The sequence below is a fragment of the Amblyomma mixtum genome, chromosome 3 (genome assembly GCF_055824585.1).
Source record: "Amblyomma mixtum isolate Tamu chromosome 3, ASM5582458v1, whole genome shotgun sequence".
In the NCBI taxonomy this organism is placed as follows: Eukaryota; Metazoa; Arthropoda; class Arachnida; order Ixodida; family Ixodidae; genus Amblyomma; species Amblyomma mixtum.
The window spans coordinates 377,664,762-377,678,577 of record NC_143014.1 but is presented as its reverse complement, the minus strand read 5'-3'; the positions used below and the strand labels follow the sequence as shown (position 1 = coordinate 377,678,577).

Sequence of the window (13,816 nt, the reverse complement as noted above, 5' to 3'; positions counted from 1 at the left end):
ATGTGGGTGGAGGGATAAGGCTGAATGTAGCTGAATCCTTTGAATCAGGCGGCAGCTCACGCCACCTAGCCGACGCTTTTCCAGCGTCAGTGCGCTCTCGCGGCAGCAAAAGTGACTGAAGAGCAAACTTAATTGCAGAACTGAGAACGCTTCTTGTTTTGCTTATTGTTGTTATGTTTGAAACATAGTTTATTGGGAAAATAAAGCATTGTTCATTTTATTAACGGCTTGTTTACAGCAAAACGTTTGCATACGGTCCCCTATTGCGCAACTAAATGCTTCCTGGGTGGAGCCCTGCTACTAGCCGCTAAAGCCCCTAGCTAGGGACTTCACTGGCCACCGCTGATTGGTTGTCTTCGCGTTCGCATCTCGCGGTGTCGTCATTTTGACGTCAGAGTCTCAAAATTGAGACAAACTCGTAATCGCGCCCCAGGGACGGTATTACGAGTTATCGTCTCAATTTTGAGACTCTGACGTCAAAATGACGACACCGCTAAATGCGAACGCGGAGTCAACCAATCAGCGGTGGCCAGTGAAGTCCCTAGCTAGGGGCTTTCGCGGCTAGAAGCAGGGCTCCACCCAGGAAGCATGTAGGTGCGCAATAGGGGACCGTATGCTAACGTTTTTCTGTAAACAAGCCGTTAATAAAATGAACAATGTTTTATTTTCACAACAAACTATGTTTCAAACCTAACAACATTGAGCAAAACAAGAAGCGTCCTCAGTTCTGCAATTAAGTTTGCTCTTCAGTCACTTTTGCTGCCGCGAGAGCGCACTGACGCTGGAAAAGCGTCGGCTAGGTGGCGTGAGCTGCCGCCTGATTCAAAGGATTCAGCTACATTCAGCCTTATCCCTCCACCCACATATTCACCCATCGTAAACATGGCAGCCACAAAAAAAAATCAGCTGATTCGACGGCTGTCTTCTTTTTTTACACATTACGTAGAATCAAAGTACTGCGCAGACATCTTAAGTGCGCGGAAAAATCTGTTTAAAGGCAGTGATTGCTACGAGTCTGCCGAGATCAATTTGGAAGGAGCGCTTGGCTCGAAAACCCGCGAAGGCAGCTTCAAGGCAAGTTCACACTGGCGAGTTGCAAACGTCGCGCTAGTATTCTAGGCGACCGATTTCGGTCAATTAGTTACGGTTTCCGAAGTACATGTAAAGCGGGGAGGGAGCGTAATAAATCGATTTAAGCCTGTCGCGCGTCCTCCGCGACTCGCCAGTGTGAACTCACCTACTGCTATCGACGGCAAATGTGCTCAAAGGGCGATGCGTGGTTCTATTTACTTTTGTTCAGAAAATACCAGGCGACCATGAATAATCACACTGCAGCAACTGCCGACACAAGGGAGCAGACCGGTGCAGCTGCTGGGGGCTTGCAAGCTCACTGCGGGAATTAAGAGCCGGCACGCGCCCGGTCACTGCGCCAACAATCACTCACGATGCCTCGCAACCAACTCATGCCGCCCGCTTCGGGATAAGCACTTGACATTCGTGTTGGTGGTGTTGCCGTTCCTTTCGGATGATGCTCGGATGACGCCGCCGGGGATACTGCGGTGGCGAAAGTTTATGCAAAGGAAGTCTTCCTTCGCCGCCGCCTTGTCTTGGGGGTCTCGCCGGAAAGCGCGCACCTTCTGCGACTTAACTTTGACAGTGGTCTCCGCAACTCACCGCAAACACTTGCTCACAGTCGGTTGGGCTACGCCGACGTTTACTTCATTTCCGACGGTGTCTTGAAACCCACCGGCGGCGAAGGCGCGCACAGACTTGCCGCTCCACTTACCGCGCACTCACCCGCACACCTCCAAGTTAAACGGGGAGTTCGTCGCATAGCCGTTGTGCTCCTTCCTATGTCAAAACGTCGAAACAACTCGTCCGGCACGTCAAAACCGTCTTCATGCACCCTCTTACACCGTTGCTCCCGCGGCCACCGGCCATGTAAACAACCCGCCATTTTCTGTCTCGAGCGGTTTCAGACCAATCGTTCCTGTCGCAAAAAATCGTCTCAATCGGCTCGCATAATTAGGTAAGCAACGTCAACACTTCTGCCCGTTTTATGACGTCGGCCGGTTACGCAAAAAAAACAATATGTCCGCTGGTCACGACCGACCAATAGGAACGGGGCAAATGAGGCACTTTTTGAGACACTTTCCGATTGAGACGATTTCGAGCGACTCGTAATCGCGCCCCAGATGTCTACCTCCAGCATTTTGGCCAATGTGGGTGTCGCCGATGTGATAGCGTCAAGTGCATGACGCGTCACTTTGCCATGACGCGCACTGATAGCAGCAGCGGATACACTGCAAAAAAATTCCGTGAATGTTACGTACAAACTCTCCATAACAGAGCAAACGCTTGCTCTGTTGCATCTAAAATGGAGGGTCCATCCGTAACACATTCGTGAAGGTGGCTGGCCGTATTATGCATTTTCTGAAACGTATTACTCGCCGTAACTGTTGGCCCCCGGACTAGGCACCACATGATGTCCCATTTCCGATCTGTGTGGTTTACTCTTGTTCAACAATGTCCGCAAACTAGCATGGCGAAAATGAGATTAACCACGTGTGCAAAGGTGAAGATCCGAGGGGGGGTGATGATCAAATTAGACCCAAGTGACGCATAATGTTGCTTCAACGTTGAGGGATTGCTACAAGTTGTGAGCAACATTAAATAACAAAGGACTTACTTTGATATAACTTTAAAAGAAGGACGTTGACTTCATAAAAAATGTTTTCACCATGTTGCTAGCCACATGACAGGGTAAAAATGAATAAATGCATTCAATAAATAATTTAGAAATGCAGCGCAATGAGGTCAAGAGTTAAAAAAACATTTAGACACAGACAATGGTTAGACAACTTCTCCAAATTAAAACTGAACACCAGCTGAAAATACAGTACAAACATGATGAAAGTGCACAAGGTGAAAGCAGAATTTCCGTCTGCCGTTTGATAAGGCAACGAACCACTGAGAAACCCAAAAGCATGGGCAAACAAATTTGTGAATGCAGTGCAATGTAGCAGTCACATCTTTGCTACACAACCATCAATCAAAAACGCTAACTCCTTCATGGATAACAAAAGCACAGGCACAACAAAATATTGCTCATTGCAATGTTTAATTTATTAGGTACCTATAGCCGGCCATTCATGCCTGGTCTTCCTGCGGATAAATGAAACGCTGCCAAAAAGCAGTGAGCAGCCATAATTGCTGCAGTGACAAGGAGGATGTGCACCGTTGGTGCTGTTCCCTCATCCTGAGTAGGAAATAATAGCTGTTTTTTCTGGAATGTACTCTGGAAGCATGAATTTCCTATCCACCCTTATTTAGCTTGCACTGACACGACCCATCATGAACTCTGCAGCTTTGACAAAAACATGTGGGCCAGTCGACAGCCACAGAAGACTGTAGAACCCTGCTAACTTGCAAAAAACCAGTGCTCAGAAAGCAAAACTTGACAAAAAAATGAGGGGTTCCTTATACGCACTGTTTTTATATGGTACTAAGAATGCGGCTAAGACATGGCATGAATATTGTTTCGCCTGTGCTAACATATTACTGCAATGTAAATAACGAAACATGCCAGCATTGCACAACATGCTGTAAGACTTACAAAATACACCCCCTGCAAGGCTACCACATGCCTCTTACGTGCGGTAATGTTTATATCTACCAAACTATCTAGACTAAAATGAGACACCAAGCCTCTTACATCTGGAGATGTGTACCTCCCATGCGATTAGAGTGATTGCAGATGCTCCTTCTTGATGGCATTTCAGTTGCTAGGTGTGGAATGACCGGATACGAAGGTGAACAACTAGACACCAACTTTTTAGGCAACATAGCAATGAGCAATGTGCCTTGGCTTTTCTTCTATCCAAAAAGTTTGATGTTCCATGTTCTGTGTTTACGTAACTGCTTGCATGTGCTCATTTTGGCTTGCTGGGAGGTTCTTTTCTTTGTTAAACTAGCTTTAACTCTGGCCTCAGTCCCCTGCACCTTCTTTTTTGCTAGTGTTCACCTTAAGTCATATGCAAGCTCACGCAGATCTCTACTTTTCTATGTTTCCAACTGTCACATCTTCTCTGCCTTCGTCATGTCCATCACTGCATCCGACGCCTTCAAGTATGCTGTGTATAATCACCTTAACTAATCTGCCTATTACACATGTATTTTTGTTAGCCACCCATTCCTCTCTCTGGCGCTGATAGGACCTGAGAGTAAATAAATGAATTGTAGTCTAAGCTAAGTCTCAGCAAGCATGCATTATGTTCAGTTTATTTTACCATGCTGAGCAGTAAAGAGTGGAAGGAAATAAGCTGCTAAGTGGAGCTTGACATGCCTCTCGCCCCTACACTGGAAAGCAGCAGGCAAGGCATACATAACCACTAACGACAACAGAACATGCCAAGTGTGAAGTAAATCAGTAATGTTCCTCGCATTTATCACAGGGCATACTCTCTGCTCAGTAATTTATTACCCCCTTAGACATTCTGCAAGGAGTGTATACAATGATGTGTCACCACAATACAATGAGAATCATTAACCCTGTGCCAGTACAACAGCAAAGAAATTTATGCCCAATAAATGCACTGCTTACATGCAACCAAGAGGCAAGAATGGGCAACCTGGCACATATATGGAAAATAAGCTCCAAATAATAAAGAATGACATTTGAGCAGCCGCTCATTCCCCCCACCCCCTCCCTAAAAAAAATATGAAAAAGAGTCCTCTTCACACGGCACGTTTGAAAGATGCGGCTGTAACGTTTCCGACAGTTCAACTACGTGTGAAATTCAGATACAAATAACGCCAACGCATGCGGTGGGAAGCGAGGCGCCAGGGCGCCGGCAAACAGTAATCGTCTTCAGGTATCGACTGGTTCCACCTCCTGAGGGCCGCTGCTCGACGAATACCACTCATGGCCACGTTCACATCCGACAAGCTTGTAATAAACATTAGACAGGTGTTTATCATGACGCAGCAGCAGCTCATCACTGCTATTGGCCAGTGCTGAATTTTTTAGTTTGATAAACGAAATCATCCACCGAAACGCGCGTCGACTGTTCCTCGCCAGGTTCTTGCAGTCCCACGAGGGTGAGCAGCTTTTCCGCCGGCTTCGTCTCCTCTTTAGTGCAGGGCCACTGGCATTGTGACGCACATTCTGCACGGTCGTTTTACTATGCATCGATGCCGCATGGTACAGCAAGCGGTCGTACACTCCAATGCGGCGTACGGGCCGCACACATACACACACCGTAACGACAATACAGCGCGCAGGACGCACGCAGCGAACACGGAAGAACAAAAACCGTTCTAAAGCGCCTGTTCACTCAACACCACACATACTCCGCAACTCCGCGCATGGTTCCGACCGTTCCGACTGCGGGCTTGGCTAGCGCTTCGACTCGTCATGGCCAAGCTGCATGCCCTGCGCTCTTGTGGTAACAACGCTCATGAAACGAAAATAAAATTTTAATATGTAAAACCATTCAAGTTGTCAGCTAAAAAAGCTACGGTAAAAGTAAGTACATCTGATATGTTTTCAAGGTGGTGCGCTTTTGCGGCGTCAGCGATGTAAGCATGGAAGCGAATACGCGAATGGGGCTATGAATTTCCCGTGCAGCTCTGCTAGCCACCATAGCTTTACAAATGGCATCGTGCTCAACGTTTTGCGCGGCACTTGCCCGCATGAATTTTACTTCTTCCGTGCACACATGCTTGGTGAGGTGAACGGTGGTCGGTGCGAACAGTTTGAAGTTTAATCGACTGAAAATTGCTCAAGGAAAGTCAGCGGCATTGCATTTTTTATTGTTTCTGTGCATCGCGAGTGACTGGCGGCAGCCACACGGCATCGTCTCCGGTTTGGTGAACTTGTGAGAAGGTGAGCAATTTGTTCTCAAATTTTGAAAGCGGTTTTTTTGTTTGTATTGTAACCCTGTGTCTCGTCGCATGTTGTGTTCACGGTAACATCAGCACAACGTGCATGCGCTTTCTGTTTCTATTTGAAGTATCATTGGTCGGTCAGCGTAAACTTTTGGATTCAATTAAGCACAAGCTGTCCATGTTGGTAGTGCGTGTTGAATGTGCTTGTCCTGTCCGCTCTCCCTGTGTTCTGCGTGTATTTCTCTGCGCCGTTTTTAGATGGATCGATACCAACTAGCCCAACTTTCTGCTTTACTGAACTCTATTTGAGATCATTCTGCGCTCGAGATGGTCTTCTGATAATTTATTTATTACCAGGTATAGTCTAGAGATTTGGAACCGTTCATCCCACTGCAACAGTGCTGAATAGCTGTTTTGTGTTCATGCATCTGCTGTCCTTAAACTTTTCGGTAATCATTCGCGTGGTTCCTTTGGATCTGGACAACCGGCTACTGTTGCTAGGGGCGCCTCGCCGCAGAGCCCTTGGGGACGCCCAGTGGGTCAGCTGTTTGTCCAGGTGCCAAGTTACCAATCGTACCATTCCAGACATTTTTTTTCTGTTCATCAACCTCATATTACTTGCAAAAATCACAGTATGTAATTGGGCACTAAAAACATTGGTAACTTATACACATTTCAGGACAGTTCAGAGAAATGAAATGAAAATTGGTTTTGAGGAAAGAAAATGGGGCAGTAACTGTCTCACTTCTCTCGGTGGACTCCTGAACCTAAGGGAAGGAATAAACGAGGGAGTCTAGAGAGAAATGCACATGCAGCATCAGTATTCTCTCTGTAGACTTTTCGAGACCTGGATTCATTCCTTCTAGGACAGTGCCAAGCAGTAGGTGAACTGCACACACATTTATTTTCCTCTGGTGCAAAGTAAAGAGTGAAAATGTTATAAGACAAGTCTCTACCCTGTTTCATTCTCACTGCATTTGCTCAAAGCATAATATGAAATGCTGTGTTTCTTATACCCTGGTTTCCTTTATTTTGAGCAGTAGGTATTGACAATGAACATCAAGGCAACTCCACTCTCATTGCTGGTTGCTGCTTTCAGGTTTCCTCCATGATTTTCTGTTTGCTCAGTCCTGACCTTAACATATTTTCTTCTGCGGCTTAGCTTCGAACTATTGGCTAGGTTACATGGTTCTTCTACTTCTATGTTCACTGTGAGGTTTGAGAGCTTGTTGCTTTGTTCTTTTTTATAAGCATCTTTGTCTTCTCGAGGCTGATTGGCAGTCCGGAACAGAGACCACATGCATTGTTTATGTTAAGATGATGACATGATAGCCTAACAAGTCGTATCGTTGCCACTCGAGCCTCTTGTGTACTTGCTTTGTCGCACTGGGAGCAAAAAAGTTTAGCGGAAGTCGCGATTAGGCGCACTTTTGTTTAGACTAGTGGCAAAGGTTTACTGTTGCTTCGCAGTAAAGCGCTCCCACCTGTTGCGCACGAGCATTTAGATGGCTGTTAAATGCTACTATCAAGGATTTAGCCATTGTAATGTCGCAGGTCTGTTGTGTAGGATTTCAGATCATTGTCTTGCACTGTCCCTGAAGCCTGTTGTCTGTCAGTCACGCCACTATGCTGTTGTATTTCTGTCCAGTGTAAAAAATATTTTCTGTGATTATGCTACACGCACAGGTTCATGGGGAAGTAAATATTTTGTGTCGCTTCAACCGCATAAAGCTTCAAAATGAACACATGCAAAAACACATGCTGTTAAAAGCCTTGGCTTGTGTAACCCATGTGTGAGGAGAATACTATTATGGCCGGGATTCTTGCATTGCAACCTATTAAATTCCTTTTTTTTTGTAAAAAGAATGGCGTGAGGTTTCATGAGTTACAGCTCTCTTTCATTGCTTGCTCAGAGAAAGCATTTGTTGTAAGTAAGCAGTAGTCGCTTTTTTCTATTGTTCAAGTAGCAGCATCAGCATGCCTCATCATTTTTGTCTTGAATGACTGAATGTGCTTCCAGAGCATTGCCTTCTTTTTTTCTTGTTGCTTATTCAGCATGCAATATTGTGTCTATAGATTACACTTTAGCATTATTTTGCATTCTCCCAAGCAAATTTTAGGCGAACAAATTCAGAAGCTCCTTGTATTGGCCTTACATGCTCGCTATTAATGCAGAAGTAATTATATGCCACAATAAACACCAAATCTACATCCTTCAGAGTGGGTGTAGAAGCTTGTCTCCAGACTCTTGCCTTCAAGGAGTTCTTACAGGTTTCACATATCTGCTTGGTGTTGGAAGTGGCAGCTTTGACTGATAATGATATACATTAGACTCACATTATGCATTTACAGTTAGGCCGGAACGAAATGCGAACATACATGTGCAGTACTTTTCTACTTTGCAGCGAGGTACACATTTAGAAAGGGTTCATATATGTGTATTAGTTAGATCTCTTAACCAGAAACAGGATTCAGGCTAGCTGCATACTCAAGCTGAAATCACACAGGTGAAATATTTTGTCTTGTTCATAGGCGCTGTTTGCATTTCATTCCAGCCTGATTGTGCACTACTGCCATAGCAGGTACCCCATCTAAACGAGACACGTGTGTGAAGAAATGTGCAGCTACAAACATTGCATACTTGGTTATTCATAATGCTTTTTTTTCTCATGTGCATAGAACAATGTCCAGCTACATTGCTTGCTTTGTTGTTACTACTTCTATTTTTCCGCTAATATTAAACTGCATATTAATCGCAGAGACCCGATGTTCAACTGAATGATCCGTGTCCCACTAGGAAGGCAAAAGCATCACACCTAGGGCTCATTCACCGCCCTTCATCCCTCTTTTGGTTTCAGTCGGTCAGTTATGCTATTAATGAATATAATCACTTTATAGCACAAGTATCAAGTATATATGAAAATATATTTTGGGCTAAATGAGGTTAACAAGTTTTCCACTCTGCACAATGGTATGGTTGGTCTTGTACATCTTTACTTCGGTGTTAACGTTTCTTTTGTGGTTGCTGTCTAAATAACTTTGCTTGCCTATTGTATCCTAAGTCATTTTATGCCTGTCTTCCTACTGGCTCTCGCCCTTTTCAGTCATTCCTTTTTCCTTTAAACTGGCGATTGGTCACAAGCCTGCTGTTGGAATGGCAGCTAGCACTAGGCCCCTTTTTTTATCGAACCTGCACTGCTAATATTAACACTAATAGTACTGTATCAGTATTTATGTGATACTGCATTTTTTGTTATGCATAAACAGTTGGCTAAGCCAATGGTAGCGGTGTTGAATATCACAATATATCATGCATATACCTTGCATGCAATATCAGTATCACTTTATTCCCAGGCGTCAGCATAAGAAAAAAAAAGTGTACATTTTATATGAACAGAAGATGTTACATAAAACTATATCAGTATATTCACTATTACACTACCCTCTGTTTCTTTCAGCTCGGCCGTTTGGCTGTAGATATTTTGTGCTTCTTTCCTAGTTTAGTCCACTGAAACTAAAACTTTGCGTTCTGTGTTGCAGGTAGAATCTACAATGAATGCCGCACTGTGTCTTGTAAGCAGGAGGCGGTGTTAATGGAGCCATGAAGTTTTCTTGCGGATGACTAGCGTTGGCCTTATTATGCACTGAACCTCAAGTGTGAAGAGGAAAATGTCGTGTTGGATTTCTGCAGAGGTGAGACATCATGGTGAATCTACCAGTGCGAAAGACGAGACAAGAGACAAGACAGTCGCTGAGTCGCGGCCAAAGTTTATTGAAGTGAATAGGGAATACATGAAGAAGCCAAGCAACACCACAAACCACACAATTACAGATAAGCATACATGACAACATAAGTCAATGCCCCTGAACATTCCCCTGATCGAGATAGTCCAACTCATTGCGTGTTAGTGCGATAGACAACACACTTGCACATTAGTCACCGAGTCGTAAGGTGTGTCTAGCCTCAATAGTCTACCATTTAATCTTCTCTAAATTTACTGCCAAAAGGAAAGGGTAGCAGCCTTCACATCCCTTGCAATATACAGAAAAGTTAGAACCCCTACCCTCTTGTGCTCCTGTAATCTTACATTGATACACCTTCCAGTTTGACCTATATAGACCCGACCACAAGATATAGTGTCTGATACCATGTTCATTTTACAAGGTACATATACATTTCACTCCACATGTGTACTTTTCTCGAGCCACATTCACAGAATTATTCTTAACAATTTTATATGTATTAACTAACTTATTAGGGGCCAAGAAAATCGCTTTTCCATCATACCTTCTGGCCGCATTTTTCAATTTGTGCGACAATCTATGTACGTATGGTAACACAACCAGTCTTTTGGCATCTTGCTGGCTGGCCCCGGCCTGATTGCGCCGGTCACCGTGAAAAGCTTTCGGCTTCTTTAACAATTTATTGTATGCTCTTGCAATAACCTGGTTAGGAAATCCTGCGTTCATTAACCTAAAATGTGCTCTTGGAAACTAGTCGTCATGCTGTGAAAGCATGACTTCATCAATTCTGAGCCCAGGCTTGACAGTCCAATGCTATCTTTCACTAGCTTGTAATAGCCAACCTGTGTTCAAGTAGCAGCTTAACACTCCTGGGTGAATATCACCAGCGCACATGGTGTGTGCAGATCATCAAGGTAAGGTCCAAAAACCGCAGCTCTTTTTGTGGCGACATTTGCTCCAAGGTAAACCTAAGACAAAGGCCTTGCTCCTTAAACAGCTGGAGAATATGTTCATGTCCCAAACTATCAGAGCCTTTGTAAAACACCAGAAAATCATCAACATAGCAAAGATTTTTCCCCCAGTCCATGCAAGTCCTTGACAATCATTCTATCCACCCTGCTTAAAATATCTCTTAGCACAAGGCCCATCTTCGAGCCACTACATATACCAGATTTTTGAACACATACCACACTACAATAGTCTACAACCATGCACTTAAAATAAATGCTATTCACTAGCATGCTCTACAGATAAATTTCAGAAAAGGGTTCTTTCAAAATTTTGTCTGGTTATTTGCAAAAGCATCTGTCTACTTCACATCTTGAAGATCCGTTTCTCGTACTCAATTCGCAGCGTGGTTGAGTATCTTATGAATGGCAATCTAGCGGATTGTCTGGCGGTTAGTGTTGATGTAGAACTATTTTATTCCATCCCGTATGAGGACCTCTTGAAAAGCTTGTGAATGTGTATATCGGAGCTTAATGATGAGCTTGTGTTTGGGAACAGGTGCGTAATAGTCTTTTTTTTTTTGGACCTACCCCCTTTTATTTGAAGAGCATGTTTGTGGAGTATGGCTGTGCGGCATATGTTCAAAAGTCTAGTATATGCATCGATTTAATGCCCCTGTGCTAAGTAATATTCTCTTAAGCAGGGTGGATGGAGTGATTGCCAAGAACTTGCACTGGGCTGGGGGAAAATCTTCACTGCGTCTGATTTTCTGGTATTTTACAAAAGGTTGCGATAGTGTGGGACCTGTGCATATTGTCAAGTTGTTTAAGGAGCAAGGCCTTTCTTTGTCTTAGGTTTTCCTTGAAGGAAATGTCCCATCAAAAAGAGCTGCGGTTTCTGGGCTTCACCTTGATGTTCTGCACATGCCATGTATGATGCCGATATTCACCCAGGAGTGTCAAGCAGCTACTTGACTACTGGCCGAACCATTCTAAGCTAGTAAAAGATAGCATTACGTCATCTAGGCTAGGCTCGGTATTGATGAAGTGATGCTTTCACAGCATGACAAGTGGTCTCCAAGAGCAGATTTTAAGGCTTACTAAAGCATTATTCCCCAACCATGCTATTGCAAGAGTGTGTGATAAATTGTTAAAGCTGAGCGTATAAGATGCTAAAGGTAAGAATGGCACAGCATCATGTAATGAGGACAGCAGGAGAGCACACACGCATTAGTGCCAACCTTGGAGCGGATACAGAATCCAAGAGCGTGTGCTTGACATTCAGCGTTGGCAGTCAAGGATCGGGCTCATTCAATCTTGAATATTCAAATCAGTGTTTTCTCATTTCCTTGACTGTCAGTGCTGATTGTCAAGAACGCGCTCTTGGATTTTGTGTCCGCTCCAAGGTTGGCACTTGTGCGTGTGCTTGCTGTCCTGCTGTCCTTATTACTTGATGCTGCGCCATTCTTCCCTTTAGCATGTTAAAGCTAAAACCCCTTCACAGAGATTGGCAGGATACGGCCGGGGCCAGCCATCGAGATGCCAAAAGATCGACTGTGTTACTGTATATACGTAGATTGTCACACAATTTGAAAAATGCGGTCAGAAGGTATGGCGCAGAAATGGTGCTCTTGGCCCTAATAAGTTGACTACAATCTGTAAAATTGTGAAGAATAATTTTGTGAATTTGGTCCGGGAAAAGCATATGTGCCTTGTAAAATGTATGTGGTGTATCGGATACTGTTATCTTGGGGTTGGGTTTATGTTGGTCAAACTCGAAGGTGTGTGAATGTAAGACTACGGGAGCACAACAGATATTTGGATATTGGTAGGGGTTCTAACTTATCTGTACATCGCAAGGAATGTAAAGGCTGCTAACCATTCCTTTTGGCAACACTCATTTTGGCGATACATTCGGAGCAGATTAACCGGAAAATTATCGAGGCTAGACACATCTTATGACTCGGTGACAAATCTCTGAGTGTGCTGTCCATCACGTTAATATGCAACGAGTTTGACTGTCTAGATAAGAGGAAAGTTAAGGGCGATCTTTTACTCATGTTGTGGTATAGCTTATCTGTAACTGTGTGGTTTCTGGTGTTGTTTGGGTATGTACTCCCTGTTTACTTCCATAAACTTCAGTTGCGAGTCAGCGCCTGTTTTGTCTCCTTTCTTGTCATTGTCTCGTGCTGGTAGGTTCATGTACTTGCAGAGTAGATTCACTGAATTGTATACTTGCAGAGGCTTGTGAAGAAAAACCAGAGGAATTTTCTTTCCTTTGTCTGGAATGGAAGTTAAAATTTTTTTCGCATAGCTGGATGTTTGCAGCATGAAATTCCATTCTGGAAGGGTAAACCCACTAAATTGCACATTTTGTGTGCAAGGGTACTGATGCTTGCATGAAACTGAAAACATTCGCCCAGGCTATCTGGCTAGCTTCCTTCTTCCTTGTGCCCAGATTTTTTAAACAATACTTTGTCAGATTTATTTTGACCAGAATTTCTAACATGTTAATACACCGCATTTCGTGATCATATACAACAAAATTCAAAACATGATGATCACTGGTATGGTTTAGTCTGGGGTAGAATGATGAGAAGTTCCTAGTATATAGTAAAATTTAATATTACTAGTCTAACAAACCAAATTGCTCTTTTTTTAGTGGAAAATTTTGCTACCAGAGAGTTGGAGTGGCATGGCGTGATGAAGACTTGGATAGTATGCATTCCAAAGTACCTGTATTCATGTCGGCACGAGAACTTGCGCGCACTGCTTCAAAAAGTTGGTGAGTACTTTGGTGCTGTGCTTCTTCTTAAATAGATAGGTAGATATTTTATTTTAAATGTGCCTGAACAGCCAATTGGCCTAAACGAGTGCACGCTAAGTCAATACAAACACCATGACGTGAACAGACATAATACAGAAAAATGATCACCAATACGATGATAATAATAGTAAAGAAAAAGAAGCATAATGAAATGAACAATGAAAAAAGCAAATTAGGCAAATATTTCTGTGTCATAAAAAGTTGAATTGTATTATTTGCAAACGAGTCATTGGTGAAATGGCATGCATGTCAGGATAAAATCTATCATAGCATTTGGTGGTTTTTCCCTGAGGCACACGAAATCGCAGTAACATCAATAACTGCTCACAGTCAATAGAGCCGAGCACAACTTTATGTAGAAAATGCATGTCACGCGTGAGTCACCTGTCATAAAGAGGTCTGCTAGAAG

General features: G+C 43.7%; 1 long non-coding RNA gene across 1 annotated transcript; it reads left to right on the top strand.

The window, feature by feature from the left end:
* The first annotated feature begins 5,499 nt into the window (after positions 1-5,499).
* On the top strand, positions 5,500-13,345 carry LOC149356897 (uncharacterized). The gene is made up of 3 exons (XR_016289845.1): positions 5,500-5,887; positions 9,430-9,582; positions 13,243-13,345. It is a non-coding gene; the product is annotated as an uncharacterized LOC149356897 (long non-coding RNA).
* Positions 13,346-13,816: the final 471 nt, after the last annotated feature.